Here is a 16,264-nt window from a genome sequence, read left to right on the forward strand (position 1 = left end):
TTGAGGAATGACTGGTAGTAGGCGAGGGTGACGTGGTGTATAATGACGGGGTGGTACAGTTACATTGATTTTTACACTACGCAATGCATTTATGCAAAATGTAATGCAAAACCAATTTTAAATTTCATTTTTCTCTTTAAAAAAAAAAAAGAAATCAGTGGAATCGAGACTCTGTGTCAGCAGATACTTTTAGACTGGCCTATGTTTCAGAATAAAATGGTGCAACTTTAATAAGGGCCATACTCATGTCCACCACTCCCACTTCCACACATGCATGTGCATGCATGCTGTGCTAATTTCCCATCATGCCTCTGGTTTCCCTAATAACTCTAATGGAGTACAGAACCAATATCTTTCTCACTATGGCTAGACGAATAACATGGGTAAAAAGACCTTAGTTATCACGGCAGCAGTCAGTCCAATCTATTGGAATGTAGAAGGATTTGCTCGCAGACTTCACTAGGTGGCTAAATTTGTGGATTATCCCAAAAGTTACAGTCAACACAGAGCACTGTAAAAACAGTTCATGCTGTCCCACTCCCACATATGGCTACATTTACATCTAAAGGTGAATCAGGTGAAGAGGCCTATCTGTCATTTTGACTTGGTAATCAGTCAAAAATGTTATGAATCAAACTTGATATACATTAGAGTATTAACTACAGAAAATAATAGCTAGCCAGCAAATAGGCTAATTGGAAAGTGGCCACTCCTACTGGCATGTGAAAAAAGCTAGATAGCTAGCAAGCCTGATTTTCTTGTTTATGACGGAAAAACGATATTTTTCTGACTCATGTATGGTTATTAAATGGACACTGTCCTGCTCAGGGTCTAGTCCAGGGGCCACCTAATAGCTTGAGAGCCCAATGTGGCACAGGAAAGCATAATTCCCCATTCTGCTGTCACTCCTGTCAGGCCAACTACCAGGCTGCTGGGGCATACTGCTGTAGTACAAGGGCCATCCTCTGCATGGTACATTGGAAAACCTACAGTGCCTTTAATAGATTCAGTTTTCCAATGTCCTTTTTTCCCTTTGCTCTTTGTTATTTTGAAGGGGTGTCTGATTCATATATTCAAGGTTTTACTGATTTAACCTACAGCCCCATGTATCTGTATCAGTGCAGTGCTTTACGTGGGCTGGTACTCGCTGGTATGCAGTACCGGCACTTCTACATTCTGCACTTTGGAGCACTGTGACTTTTTCCTGCGGACTGGCACTTATTTTAAGCTCCTGGTCCTCTTCTCTGCCCCCGACAGTGCTTGAAATGGGCTGGTACTTACTTCAGATTTTTGTGTATATCATGTGTACCATCACTTCGTATTGCGTACCGCCACAGTAAGACTATCAGTTTTAGGCTGACAGTTTGCAAACTTTTAGCACCAAAATAGGCTTAAGATAAGTTCTTATTGCGCTGTTTAAGAGATTAGCATTCTGACAACAGCTGATGCCTCCTGATGCATTTACGGATATTTGAATTTTGAGTATATACAATTTTTTAAAAACTGCAGATTACCTCTTGTTAAATGACTTTATTGACCCAATGGTATATTTCTGTAAATGATGGCAGCTGCGATGAAACCTTTTTTCAATGTTAGCATGACTCAGAAATGGGAAGTTCCAGAATGGACTGGTATGCCATACTGGGACTTCTAGGTTTTGCTGATGTGAGTACCGCCACTTATTGTTTCCACTTCAAGCACTATATCGGTACAAGATTGTCATGTGAGCCCTGTTCTTAATGTTATGCTTGTGTGTCATTGCTTAAAAAGAATGGAGAAGTACTAGAATCATTACAAAAATGTGAAGACAGATAAGGCACCAGGCCCTAGTGATGTATATCTAATAAAGAGTAAAGAGGGGAGATCATCTATAAATAACTGACAGGTATTTTATGCAACACTGGAAAAATCCTAGATAACTGGAGGCAGTGTAATATAATACTAATATATAGGAAGGGAGACCATACTGATCCAATAAACCAGAGGCCTGACAGTTGCATATTATGTAAAATACTGGAATCAACCATTACAGATGGAATTATTCCTTGAAAAAAACAAGATCTTGAGGAATAGCCAACATGGGTTTTTTAAGGGAAGCTCACAAACTGAAATAAGATTTAGTCAGTGGGAATTACGGGACCTATTTCAGAGTGGGTTTGGAATGGGGAGGGACTTGGTTCCTAGGTAGAACCAGGGGGGTAGGATTTGTCTCCTAACGTGTGTCAGCGGAAGTAGCGATTTTTGGACTTCTCTTCAGTAATAATAATGACGCTATAAACCTGCAATTTTGAAAGACTGTGCTGTACTGTTTGAATAAGCTGCCTAAAAATCCTTAAATTGAAAGTTTTGCCATATGGAAAGTGGGAAACTATCATCCACACTACATATTATGGCAAGTTACTTTGAGATTTGAGGAATAATCTCATACATCAAAATGTCTAGGATGATTTGTGAATCGTGAAGATTCTCGTTCTAACGCTGATGCCGTAATCTAACTAATTCTACAGCTACTACAAGGAGTACATACAAACCAGAGACATGTCGCCTGCCAATCTTGTGCGTTCCCAGTTTCCATTGCACGAGAGGCTGCTCAGGAAGTGATACGATCGGCCTCCAATATTGCCCATTGAAAATAGCAGTGTCCTGTCGTATATTTATATACTGTCAATGGGTAGAACACACAGAGTAGCCCTACTTTCAAGGGATGTTGAGTCATAGTTTTCTCCAAGCATCAGTGTCAGAGAGTTAGGTAACCAAGGTTCTATGAATGAAGGTCAGCTGCGTTTAGAGGTTGTGCTGTTGGGAGACAGTTTAGGAGAAACCAGCATGACATCACAACAATAACTAATTTCCTTCTGGGTGGATAACGCTGGGAGCCAGCTCACCTAGGACCAATATATGTCATATAGAGTTTCTTTTCATTGATAATTAATTGTTAAACTGTTGACAAAAGCCATGTTTTTAATAGGCCGACCTAAAAGTTAAGCAAAAGTTAAAACAAAGTTACGGAAATTAGAAAGCAATTAATCACAGGAAACATCGTCAAATTAAAAGAATTTAAGGCTTTAACAATGAAGCATAGTATGGGTAAAGTCGTCAAAGCTGCTGAACAGAAAACCGTAGGACAAAACTAAACATTTTCTTTTCATTAGCATCACAGTCATCGTCAGAGTCTATTTTAAAGGGACGTACTATCAGCTACTTATTCATTTTTGTTGGGAAACTTGAAACAAGTTTACTTAGGTAATATTTCAGTTATGTTACAGATTTTTGATGTCAAAAGCACAAAAAGACAAGACAGCGATAATTAGCTAAAGCCATTAACTATCTTATGTTGTATGAGCAATAAACAAGTTAATTCGGGACAATCACCTTATCTCGTTGTGGAGTGCATTCGGAATGACGCACCAGTCAACATTAAAGCAGGCATTTACGTGATTATAGGAAATACACTGTCAAATGCAAACAATAAACATCTGCTGCTACCCAAACGTGGGCGTGACCCATAGATTGTGCCCCACTGATCTTTAGCTAACATCATGTTAGCCAACGTTATTTAGGTAGCTAGGTTACATAATTTCAACCTACTACCTTTCTCTACAATCTATATGGTTAGATAATTGGTGATCTGGCAATCTAGCCGGCTAGCACACTAGCTAAGCATTTTCTCAATGCAGTATGTCTGTACCTAACCATCATCGACCAAACCATGTGAACAGCAATATCATAAGTCTGGCACTGACAGAGCACTGTTGCCACCAGAGCCTGCTGGCAACTGAAGGTAGGCAAACTTACAGATACTGATAACACAAAACTGGGGGATAGGCAAAGTTTGGTCACTGCTTCAGTAATCCAAGAAGGTTTAGATCATCCAAATGTGAGGGGAACCCTGGCAAATTACATTTCTCTTAAGCTAAATGTAAAGTTCTGCACGTGGTAAATAAAAAATAAGGATATATAGCCTACTTCATGGGAAAAAAATCATAATATGTTCAATCTTAAAAAAAAAAAAAAAAAGCAGTACTTGATCAAAGCCTATTAGGGCCTAGACATTATGCCGTAGCAGTAAAAAAGGTCAACATGATGCTGAGATCAAAAGAACATTTGCAAAAAGTAGGCTAAATTCTGCAAGAACATTAGGTAGTACATTGCCCTCCAAAATTATCCATGCCTGTGATAAATTAATAAAGTACTATGAAATAGTACTGAGCTATGTTTTAATCCTGAAAGTGCAAAATATTAGGCTATATATTAATGATGATTCAATGGAATTTTTTTTTTTTTTTAAGTTTTTCCCCCTTTTTCCACAAATTTGGAATGCCCAACCATGCTTACACTACAGAGCTTATAGCAAACTCAGTTGCTGAGAGCGCAGGCAAGCATGCACTCTCCTCTGAAGCATGTGATATCAGCTCCCGCTTTTCAACACAATTCGCAAGTCAGTCTCGCACAGACATGAGCTGGAGGTAAACACTAAAAATGAAGCCTAAGAGGCTTAACAAGTGCTGACATCCTGGCTGACTCGAGCCTGCCACCCTTGGGTTACATTAGAACCAACTGTGTCTCACCCTGTGCAACTGCTGGTCACAGTCAGCAATTGTACAATCCGGGTTCCATATCTGAGCGTGGGGCCCACTCAAGCACAACAACGATGAACCATCCAGCAGCTGAAAATATTTTGTAAACCAAATCTTTTTCTCTCACCAATTCTATTAACCCCTTAGCGCACATGTCGAATCTTGCCAATCCTTGCCAATTTAGGGGGTACCCTATTTAAAGCTTTATAACTCCAGATGTGAACATCACAGAGACTTGAAAAATGGCTTAAATGAAGCAAGATATTTGTACAATTTACAATACTAACGCAGATTAGTTTATATTATAATTTTGAAAGAAATAAAGTGCCACAAATGCAATTGTCTAGACAAAAAATCAAAAATTTATTTGCACTTTTTTAGTTTTAGCAATGAAATACTGAGAGATTGCATATAGACAGCAGGTTAAACCATACATGTGCTGGATCAAAAACTTCTTGACCACAAGTTCATAAAATCTAAGGGTGGATATGTATCCTAGAACTACTATAGATGTATGAAGCAAAACCTAAGCAGTGTACCCAGCGTCTCCAAATCTATCCAAAATGTCTAAATTATGCATTGCTTCGAATCACAACATATTCACGTATTTCGCAACAAATCAACTGTTTTGACTCAAGAAAATCATTGTTGCATAATTTTCAAGTCGGAATTACAAGCTTTCAGTCAGTACAGTGGTCTAAAATATCTAGGGGTCCAGAAACATATCCAAAATCTCTCCAAAATTAAATTAAATGCTTTTTGTCCATTATAAAGCATATAGCCTAAATGAACTCCTTATGAAGTTTTAAGATGGAACATTGATATCAGGTTAAAACATAATGCAAAAATATTGTCGCACAGGACCTAAATGTGTAATTAACTCTTTTTTCTATACTTCGTACTCTCGTATGTTTTCTTGTACGGGGATGGGACGACGACATGAAAACAATTTTCAACCGTCCACCACGTTTTGGCAATGCTCCAACTCTGACGTCATCACTGTTGCATGCTTCACAAAAACTATTACACTACTAACTAACGTTTACATTACGGTGTGAAATATCCACATTATATAATACCACTAACCTATTTAAAGACACTCAATTTCAAAAATAACGTATATAACCGAAGTATTTTGAGCAGTAATACTTGCATAGCAATGATGAAATCGTATCTGTTTTCAGTAGTTCGAGACGGAGACAGGAAATACATGATATAGTTCTATCCCCTCCTGTCTTACACCAGAAAACTGTCAGCTAGGTCTATCAGCAAACATATGGCTTAGCTATGCTCAGAAGTCCTCAATAATAATAGTATTTTCCAATAAATTTCGAAAAATCGTTGACAAGGTTTCGTTAGCAGCGTCTTTGTTTTACTGCTACCACGTGAATGCGTAATTGAATGCGATGATAAGAACATTTCCGGTTACGCTGACCTATAAAAGGCTATTACAAAAGCACAATTGGACATGTTATACATCGTTAGAAAGCGTATACTCTCCCCTACTGAATAAATGAATTGCCAATCAAGCCAGACTGTACTAAAAAGAGCGACGACGCCGTAAACAACAGGTGTGGTATTACGCACAGCTATTTTGGAAGGTACCCAGGCATCACACATGCGCGTATATTTCCCATACGGATTGTCCAAGACAATATATGACCACTCAGTCTCAAAAGGGGCATCTCTATGCGTAAAACCAATGGTAAGGTTGTATATTTATTCAATATTTAGTCCCAGATATTGGCTGTAGAATGACATGGTATCATTTTAAAAAACTTTTTCTCGTTTATTTCGTTATTCAGTGAGCAGCGTTTTCACTGCTGTGTAGGCATATAGGCTGTTGTCGGGTTTATCTTGTTGCTATGACCGAATACGATTTTTTAGTGGTGAACCAATATTTTTATGAATGCCAAGATAGACAATATTGTCCATTATGTCAAGGGTGGGGGTGTTTTCTAGATGAGACTGCAGGGAGGGGGTGCGTGTTAAATGAACGACCAGAGCGACAATGGTGGCGCTGCGAAACTCCGTATTCGGCATAGTTGTCGTGTATCGTCTACTAATGAAACTTAAACAATACGTTTCTGTTTAACTCATACTTAGGTTGCAGTAGCACCGAATGTCTGAGTTGAGTAATCTCGGCACGCCTGCGTGCCGACCACTAGGGGCTTTGCGCTAAGAGGTTAATATAAACTTATATATATTTCCCATTTTTGAGCATACAATATCGCTCATTACCCATATTGTTTATTTTATACAGCCGTCTTTGCTTATCTTTAAGGGTGGACGCTTTTTATATCTTTATATAGAGTTGTCAATGTGTGGGACACCTAGATAGGCTGAGTAGTTCTCATCATTATGTCATCTTACGTTCTTATCCTGAAAGCAACAAAGTAAAATAATTTGTACAACAGTAGGAGTTAGTATTGGTCACTTGGTATTTTGCACCTACCTAACAAGGCATTTACAGTACATGTTAACCAGCAATGCAATAATTTAGTTGGACAATCAGACGTGAATTAGAAGTAAATATCTGCACAGAACAGACATGCCATGTCAGATATCCAGCATTGAAGAATGACATAATTTGTACTGTTTACTGTTTGTAAATTTGGGGAGGGGTAATATACATTGAGCTCCTGCGGTCATCTGAGAAACCTGTAAAATTGGAAAACTCAGCAAATTGAGAGTGAGGCTGTGACCTTAAACTTTTGTGATGTGAGGATGTGCAACATTAGCTGCTCTTTGGACTAAGACTTCAGAACAGCCATGGTAGTGAGACTGTGAGAACTCAGCATCACAAACATTCTTCACTGATAAGCCAAGAGAATGCCAGGCGGGAAGCATCATTTGGACCACCATTGATGCAAGCTGTCGATCCACAAACGTTCAACTATTTTGTATTCTTATAACAGTTCTCCATTTGACCTTTAGTTGACCTCATTTCAACTGCCACACCTCAACGTGTCTCTTCTGGGACTATACAGTCCCCCTCAAGGGAATTACTGCACTTCCATCCCTAGTCTTTCTGCTTGTGTTTGCGGTGTAAGTCACCCTCCATTACAGAGCAGCGTAGTGTAATGTAATGTACCTTTCTGCTAGCGGACTATTGAAGTGCCAATTATAAAAAAAGGCAAATCAGCACTACAGCGTTGGTGGACCAGCTGTGTTGATGGCAGGTCCCTAGTGGGCACAATACATTTGCTGTCGAGGTACTGGCTGAAAGAATTTTGTGGAAAGCAAATCTATTAAAATTACAAACGCAGCATTGATTTTTGATGAAATCAGACCTTGGTGATCAATTGAGACATCAGTACATGTTGGTACTTAACACTACTCCCTGTCCCCAGTGGACCGATCTCGGGAGTCTCTTGTCTTACGGTCTTGGAACAACTCTTTTGCGAGAAGGGATCATCGTGCTCATGTGGTAGTAGACATCAGATTCGCAGAGAGCAGTTTGCAGAAGTGCGATATATTTCACACACGCCTCCTCTTGCTATTCAACCATTTCCCTGTGTCTTCCTGTTTATGCCCCCCTGTGAGCTAGCATGCGTACCGTGTTTGAGGGTAGCATGGAAGCATTTAATTCTGTATTTAATTCTGTACTGAGATACATAGAGATTCTTGACTTTCCGGTTTGAATCACCACTTCCACCTTTAGACCTAACTTCACTGAGACATGACAACTGGTGCATCAACCGGTTCATCGCCCTGAATTGCACAGTTCTTGTCAGGCTTACAGTGGTCTAGGATACACAATATCAGCATGCAGGGATAACTGTATGCTAATGTATTCAAGGAATGATTTATCATTACATAATAAGCCCAAAGAAAAATAGGCCTAATTTTCTTTATGGTACATTTGCCTCTCTGGTCTGAAACCGAGGTCTTGAGAAACCAGGATGTACATTATAATGCATTGTTTAATTGATTGATTCAAGCAGTTGGTTACACAGTTAACTCACCTGAACTTGTTCCCTGGGCCTGAAATGGCTGCTGATTTTAAGGTAAAAGCAAAACCGAGCTAATGTTATGCCTCTCCAGGAGCGGGGTTGCAGACTCCAGGCCACATGACCAACCAGGCCTGTTTCACGGTTTAACAGCATCGGATTTCTCACCCATCTAGCTGCCTCAGTGTGTATGCATTCATCTAAAAAAAAAACAATCCACTATCTTCTCTATGTCGCATCTCACTATGTCTGTCACATACGCACACATACACACGCACTTCACGCTGTGCACAATAGCATGAACTCGACCCAGCGATATCTGAAACCCACTGTCTTGCCTCCCAGCTGTCGGCTGCTGAGCGTTGTCTGATAAAAGAGCTCACACAAACATCCACTGGAAGCTCTTTTTACCTGTCACATTTTTAACCATCACTGTGCTGAAGGGGATACACTGGGCTCTCCTCCCTCTAAGAATACCATCTAAAACCGTGACCATCCTTTTTAACCAAAAAAGATAAAACAATCTATTATCATCTAAAAATAAAAATCTGTGTTTTACTTAGTTGGAGTGAATTTGTGTACCTGCACTCATGCACATACACCATTTCAGAGTAATTCATTTAAATACAGCTGCAGTGTACTAGCAAGTGTGACACCGCAAATTGTACCACAAATGTAACAGTCAGATTAATGCATTATGGTGTTTCCTAATATCCCATACACCCTTGCTATTCTATTTACTTGCAGGTTCATGCAGTAATGGGACCATACACAATTTGAAAATAGTCTGCTGTACACTGAACATAAAAAATATAGTCCTATTTGGTGTCTTAGGCAATTAAGTTGAATCTGCAGAGAAAATACACCTGCTCTGTGAAAGGGCTCATCCACAAACAACCTATGAAAAAATACTCCATTTTCCAACATTTTTTCACCAAACACTCTCTGTTTGCGTTAGCACCCCTCCATGTTCAATATAAGCCATCCCTTACTGTATATTGGACACAAAATTGGCTATAAATGGTTATTATTTAGGGAAGTCAGGCAAGCATCGTCTTGGCTAATGTATCCTGAAAGAGCCCAGTCTTAGACAGCCAGGCCCAACAAAACAGGCCTTTCTCACAAACCTATTCTCCATTTCCATTTTCCACAGCTGAACCTCCCTCTGTGTTCATAAACACTGAGGTTCTGGTGTGCGAGCGGTGGCCAGGCTGGGGGGTGGGGGTGGGGGTGCAGGGGAAGGAGAAAGAAAAGAAAAGGATAACGCTACAGGCTACAAAAATACAACTGAAAGCTTAATTGCTCGGAAACCTGACAAAAATGGCCCGAAAATGCAGAGGTTTGTCCTTTTTTTCTCCCTCTGGTAAAAGCTCCATTTACTAAAGGCAAGTGTGATGAGAGGGAGAGGAAGGGGGGAAAAAAAGCTTTAAACCCATTTAAAGAGAGAGCTAGAGGGACCGAGGCAGCAGACAGACACAGAAGGAGAAAGACGGTAGGGAGGGAGGAGGGGGAGGTGGGGGGGGGGAGCGGGGGGCTTTGGGAAAAAGGAGACGGCCGGCATCGTAGATCCTTTCTCCGGCAGCCATGGCAGGAGGGCAGCAGCAGCAGGCGATCGTGTTAACAGATCCCCGCTCCTGTCTGCCCTTCACCGCACAACCGCCATCACAGCTGCTGCCTCTCTCTTTCTCTCTCTCTCTTTCAGACGCACGCTCGCACGCACACGCACGGACACACACACACACTCATGCATGTACACACAGTCGCACACAAACACACACACACTCATACACATGCGCGCCATCATGTACAGACACATCAAGCATCTCATCACCATCGCAACACACAGATGCTCTGAATTCGCTTCCCCCCCCCACCAAAAGCCATGCCATTGTTCGCGAACAGACAGGTACATTTAAGATTTAAGATGAATACCTTGCTGTTGTTGCTGCCACCGTATCCAAACTGTAATTCCAGCAGGAAAATCAGAGAAAGACAGATCCAGGCAGGTTGGTTTTCTATTCATCCACTTGCATTTCAGCAAGCGTTCGTCCAGGCAGTAGCCTTCTTTTTTTTCCCCCTTTTTTTTCCCACCCAAAGCCCACAAGCTCGGCAAATTAGTGGTCCTGCCCAGCTTAGAATCTAAGCCAATGTGAGCTATTCACACTCAATCTCCTGTCTGAACGAGCATCTACTGCTCCACAGCCTCCCACAAGCACCCGCCCACCTCAAATCAGATGCTCACTCGCTCGCTCTCTTTCCCTCTCTCTCCCCCTGTCTCTCCCTACCCCCCCTCTTCCTCTCTCCCTCTGCCCCCCCCCCCCCCCCTCTCTCTCTCATGCCCACATAAATCCATGCAAAGGCTCTCTCCCGTGATAAACAAGGCAGCGGAGTCACCGGTCGCAGGTCATGTGACCCAAGGCAATCAACACTCTTAAGAGGAGTGCAGAGGCAGGGACTGGGGCAGGATTAGGGCTGAATGAGATTTAGAGATAAAGCCCGACAGGTCTGGCCCTGCGCGCACACACGCACGTTGCCTTCATTGTGTTCAGTCAACCCTGCGACTGACCGCGGCTTAGCGACCCTGGGGGTGCGACCGTCAGACTGCGGCCGCCCCCCGTCCCGAAAGCTCCCTGCTAACGACCGCCAATCATTATCGCGCGGCGCTAAATGAGATCATTTATCAGCGATTCAATGGGCCGCTTCATTTATTATGCGATTATTAGTGTTTCCATGGAAGCAAGACCAGGTGTGAGAACAAACATTTTTGTTAGTTTTTTTGTCGTTTTCTTTGTTTTTGGAACCATGTAATACAACTTTTTGAACCATGAAATGTGTATTACTTGAAATAGCTGGGCACCTCATATGAACTTTGCTAGCTCCTAAGCTAATTGATGTAATACTGAGAATGGGTTATCAATTTCAGTTTTAAAATACCATTCACACCCCAGATCAGCTGACTGCAGAAACCATAAGAGATGATTGGGAACCCAGAGCATCTTGGGAAAAAAATGTAAAAGGACAAAGAAAAAAAAAAACACTTTTGTGAGTACTGGCCTTTGCTGTAGTCCTTCCGTATCCAGTCAGACCCAGCAGATAATGCCAAATATACTACACTGGGATAATTTATCAGTACATCAACAAACCCTGCCCTTAGTCATTATCGGCCTCCTACAGTAATTGATATTTCATTTTGATTTATATTTATAATTTTACCCATTATCTACCCAAACAGTGTTGACTGATCAATTATAAAACCGGGGAATTAAGCATTACACTTCTAAACAGGCCATTCAGCCCATTCAGCCATCCAATAAATGTATATGTTCAAGAATAATATACGCGGTGTAATAAAATATAGATTTATGACAAAAGGAGAATATTAACATTCTGAGAGTAATGTGACCATGCCAAATTAGAATTTTAAAAGGCATGTTAAAAAAATTATAATGGACAGCTGAAAACCAAGCAGACAGGAAGGAATTTTCTTCAGCATTCTTGTATAGTGCTTGCTATTGTTCTGCATTCCTTGATTGCAGCCTTGTCAGTCAAGTCTATTTCAATTTCTTCCGTGGTTTTCTTTGCTGTGTTACCCTCGTGATTTACAAACCACATTGGTTTAGGGTTATGTATGCTGATATTTCTTGTCTAGAAATTCAACTCACCATCTAATAAATTTTACATTTGTACATTGGGTCGCTCTGACCTAAATAATTGTTGTTATTTATGTTTTCCTTCACAAACACAGTTTGACAAGGTCAGTCACTTTACAAGAGTTATCATTATTTGTCAAGAAAAAAACCTAAGAACTGGATGTGCTTGGTACCTCTAAGTACATGTTCTGAAAATGTTTTTTTTTTTTTTTGGCAGTTTATAGCAGAAAAGCTTTTCTGGTTGCTGTATTTGGATTTTTTTCCACTAAATGTTCCACTTCTTTTGGGAATACAACACAGATTCAGTGAAAACATATTTAATTGGCATACTTGACTACTTCTTTGAATTCAATCATGAAGGACTGTGATTGAGTCCACCATTCACCATTAAAATACACTTTTCAGTTTTCTCGTTCCCTTGATATTTTAGTTTCATGGTGGTCAAAGGTGAGGCTGTACAGTGATATTTTTGGGAGGCTTAGAGTGGCTAGCCAGTTGCTATGCACTCCATAGTCAACCTAGTTCACGATATTTGGTTGTTCAGGGTTGTATATTTTTACAATTTAGCAGACACAGATCAACTTATGCAGTTTACACACAAATAAGTTGAAATACCCTGGTGAAGGGTATAATGGCAGTTACCCACCTAGGAATCAAACCTACAATCTCAGAGTTGTAATCCCAGTTCCCGAACAATTACAGTAAGTTGCAGACGGTTTTGTGTGCTCTCCATTCTGTGTGATTTTGAGGGGTATGTTTTCACAGTTTTGCCTGGGTCAAGTGGGCTGAAATTCCACTTGCCCTGTCTCCGTTTTTTTCTTTTTTCTTCAAGTCTGAAAAAAATCCATTAGCCAGTTTTTCACAGTTAGAAGTTGACAAAAGAAGTGCACTTAAGGGATTAAGAAGTTACTTGTGTAAAGATTAAATGTTTGGTTGAAAGATATATGAAAAACGGCAGGATGTAGTAGTATGGTGTCCGGTGTCGGGTCCTTTTTGCGAAATCAAAATTGTAGGTACCGTATATTTTGTTTTATTTGAATTGAATTAACATTCATGTGCCGAAGGAGCAGTAGACATTTGTCACGGTAGACATTTGGCTAACAGTTTCCCCACAACGTTCCTTCCCTCTAATACTTGAACAGAGGGGTTTCTTGCAATTTCTTAGTTAGATCTGCTGCTGACAAAGAGGTAATCATGCAGAGATATTGTTGGCATCTACCTATAATATTTTGTGAGTTAAAATATTGAATTCAAATATATTTATTTGCATTTGTTCCATCCATTTTTTAGCATAAAAAAAAACATTGCCTAAATGTGTAACTATTCTGGCCCAGTTTTCATTAGCTAATAACCCTGTAGCTAAATATCTTGAGTGCTCAGCCATGTGCTATAACTAAGAAATGATGTCATTCACAGCAGTAAAATGACTCGGTAGATCAACTGTTGCTCAAGTGAAAGAAATAATGATAACTCACTAGTCAATCATTAATTGACAACAAAGGCATGGGTTACTTAAACTAAGTGGAACGGACTGACCACCATTGGAGGGGTAAAACAGCCTCAGCCATTGGAGGCTCAATAGGGCAGTTGCCACTTGCATACCTTCCAGAAGACATATTCTTTGGTTGTTATTTTGTCTCCATTAGCATAGAACCCATAATATTTCCAAATGGTGCTCCTGAGGTGTGGTGGAGTTACAATGCTCCTTGGCACCTCCACCTAATGTATAGCCTACAGCCTACATGGATAGCAGAACCTACACATGAGCTTTATTTCTACTTAATGGTATACCCTGCAGAAAAAACAATAACAGGGCTTGTTATTGGTCGCTTCAAGCGCTACCATGAGTGCAGCACAGTTGAGCACAGAGCTCGACTGGACTCCTTACTTCACCAAGGCAATGGGATTACAAGTTCAAACCTTAATTATATATTCAAACATTGTGACAAGTTTGATTATTGAACAACAAAGTCCTGCTAGCTAGCTATAAATCTGTGGACTTAATTACAAACATAATGTATGGCTCTGGTACGCTAAATAATGTTAACTGGTAAGTAACATTGGTAACATTATTAAAGTTAGCAGCTTAGGGCCAGCACACAACAGACGCAGGTGGGGCATCACCATAGCATCACTGATAAACAACAACGGTAGATGAGCTACATTGCATGCTCAGAAATGGGGAAATTATATTATTTTAAACTGATACAGTTATTCCTAGCAAATGATTTTATTAAACACATTTTGCTAGATTTGTTTTGTACTCACAATGTGAGTTAGGTTCCCTGTAACAGTGACGGATCATATACAGATCGTGATTTCATCACATGAAGGCTTCCAGCTGTCGACTTGCGACTGCTGGTGGACTCAGGGATGAGTGCTCTTATGGGCTCCGTCACAAGAACTGCCAAATTATTTAATTTGGCAAGGGGAACAGCGTCAAAAAGTATGGCAGCATGTGCCAAAGACAAACAAACTGCATTGGCAAAAGGGAACAGTAGTCGCAAGTCAAAGCTCGCCAACAGGGACAGATGGACTCTTAGCAAGATAGTTGCTAAACACCCAAAATCTATGGCAAAAATTACCACAGAATTAAATGGACACCTGTGTGACCCAGTCTCAACAAGGCGTGTACATCCAGAGAATCAAAAAGCTGGTATTTATGGCAAGGCCACCACTTGGAAAGTGCTTTTATTCGAGACTACAGCACAAAGATGCATAGCCTGGTGTAAGGAGCACAACATATGGACCACTGAACAATAGGAAAAAAAAAGAAATAACTGACTCTGTGACTCATTGTGCGAGTAGTTTCCAAATGGCAGCATAATACCAGATTTGTGGAGCTCACAACATAGTTTTTTTTTTTTTTTTGTTTGAGGCTGAGGTCGCAGAGGTGTTGATTACCTTATGTGGTCATGTTTCAGGCCATAGTTTTGGGGTGTTTAGAACTATCCTGTTAAATGTCTGTGTCCCTGTCGGTAAGCTCCGTAATGTATTGATCCCAGTCACACTACAGTGTGCCAGCATTCCCTGTAATATCTCTTTTCAGGTTACTTAATTCTGGTTTTTCCTTGCTCAGCACACTCCAGTCTGTACTGCTTTGTAGATTACTGTCTGTACTGCTGAGCATAATCTACTGGTCAGTAGACACTGGTCCAGGATTAGCCACTTATCTAAACACTGTCTGGAATGGTCTCATTCAGTCTTCCTGGCAAAGTCAGCGCCAATGACACAGTAACCTTACATAACCTTACATACCATGCATCAGTTTAGTCAGCTCCATTTGAACCTTTATCCCTTTCAAGGGATTGGTTATTTTGGAGTGCTTTTTCAAAATTCTTAGTCAGTGTTCTAGAACCCAATTGCCAATACCGACAGTGATTGTTAAATCAGCATTAGAATATTCACATCAGAACATTCTAATAACGTATCTGTGATCTTAAACCTTAAAATATGAAAAAAATATAAAAATTATTCCACTTAAAACCAGGCATGCAGCCCTCCCATTCTGCACACCCGGATTCTAACTGACAACAGGAAGCAATGCACTTTGATCTCATGTCCAACAGCTGTGTCACCTGAGATGAGAACTACAATGCCCAGATCACATGTTCTAACCGCAAGTCCAGACTGTGCAAAGGTTGAGCATGACTTTGATGTTCCACAGCCTATTCCTTTGACTAAAATTGCTCACTGTGAGTTGTCTGGCCTTACATTACATTGGTTTGCCAAAGCCAAAAGGACCATATACCCCCGCAAAAAATAATAATGACACAATGTGGCAATGTTTTAGGTAGGAGACCTTCTCCTAACAGTAAAATAATATAGATAAAATACAATAAAATACACAAATTTAAAATTGAAAAAAATGAAAATTCCATATTTGTGGTAAAATTACATAAAACATCACATAGGATTCAAATGGCTGGTGGAAACACAGCATGTATTTATACATAAAGACCTGAATTCTGCTCACAAAGACACAATTGGTACAAAAACTATTCTATACAATGAGAGCTCGACAGAAACCACAGGAAGCTCTTTTCTACGATGTAATTTAATAGTGAACTTTGGCTAATAGTCT

At 40.3% G+C, this 16,264-nt stretch overlaps 1 protein-coding gene across 6 annotated transcripts in view; it reads right to left on the reverse strand.

Moving 5' to 3' along the window:
* LOC118208523 (membrane-associated guanylate kinase, WW and PDZ domain-containing protein 1-like) overlaps nucleotides 1-10,784 on the reverse strand; it is an 85,344-nt gene extending 74,560 nt beyond the window's left edge. For all 6 annotated transcript variants that reach the window (XM_035383284.1, XM_035383282.1, XM_035383283.1 and 3 more), the window contains exon 1: nucleotides 10,463-10,784. The gene's annotated coding sequence lies outside the window, so the exon portion shown is untranslated. The remainder of the gene's footprint in view (nucleotides 1-10,462) is intronic.
* Nucleotides 10,785-16,264: the final 5,480 nt, after the last annotated feature.

Source organism: Anguilla anguilla, chromosome 11 (genome assembly GCF_013347855.1).
Source record: "Anguilla anguilla isolate fAngAng1 chromosome 11, fAngAng1.pri, whole genome shotgun sequence".
Classification (NCBI taxonomy): domain Eukaryota; kingdom Metazoa; phylum Chordata; class Actinopteri; order Anguilliformes; family Anguillidae; genus Anguilla; species Anguilla anguilla.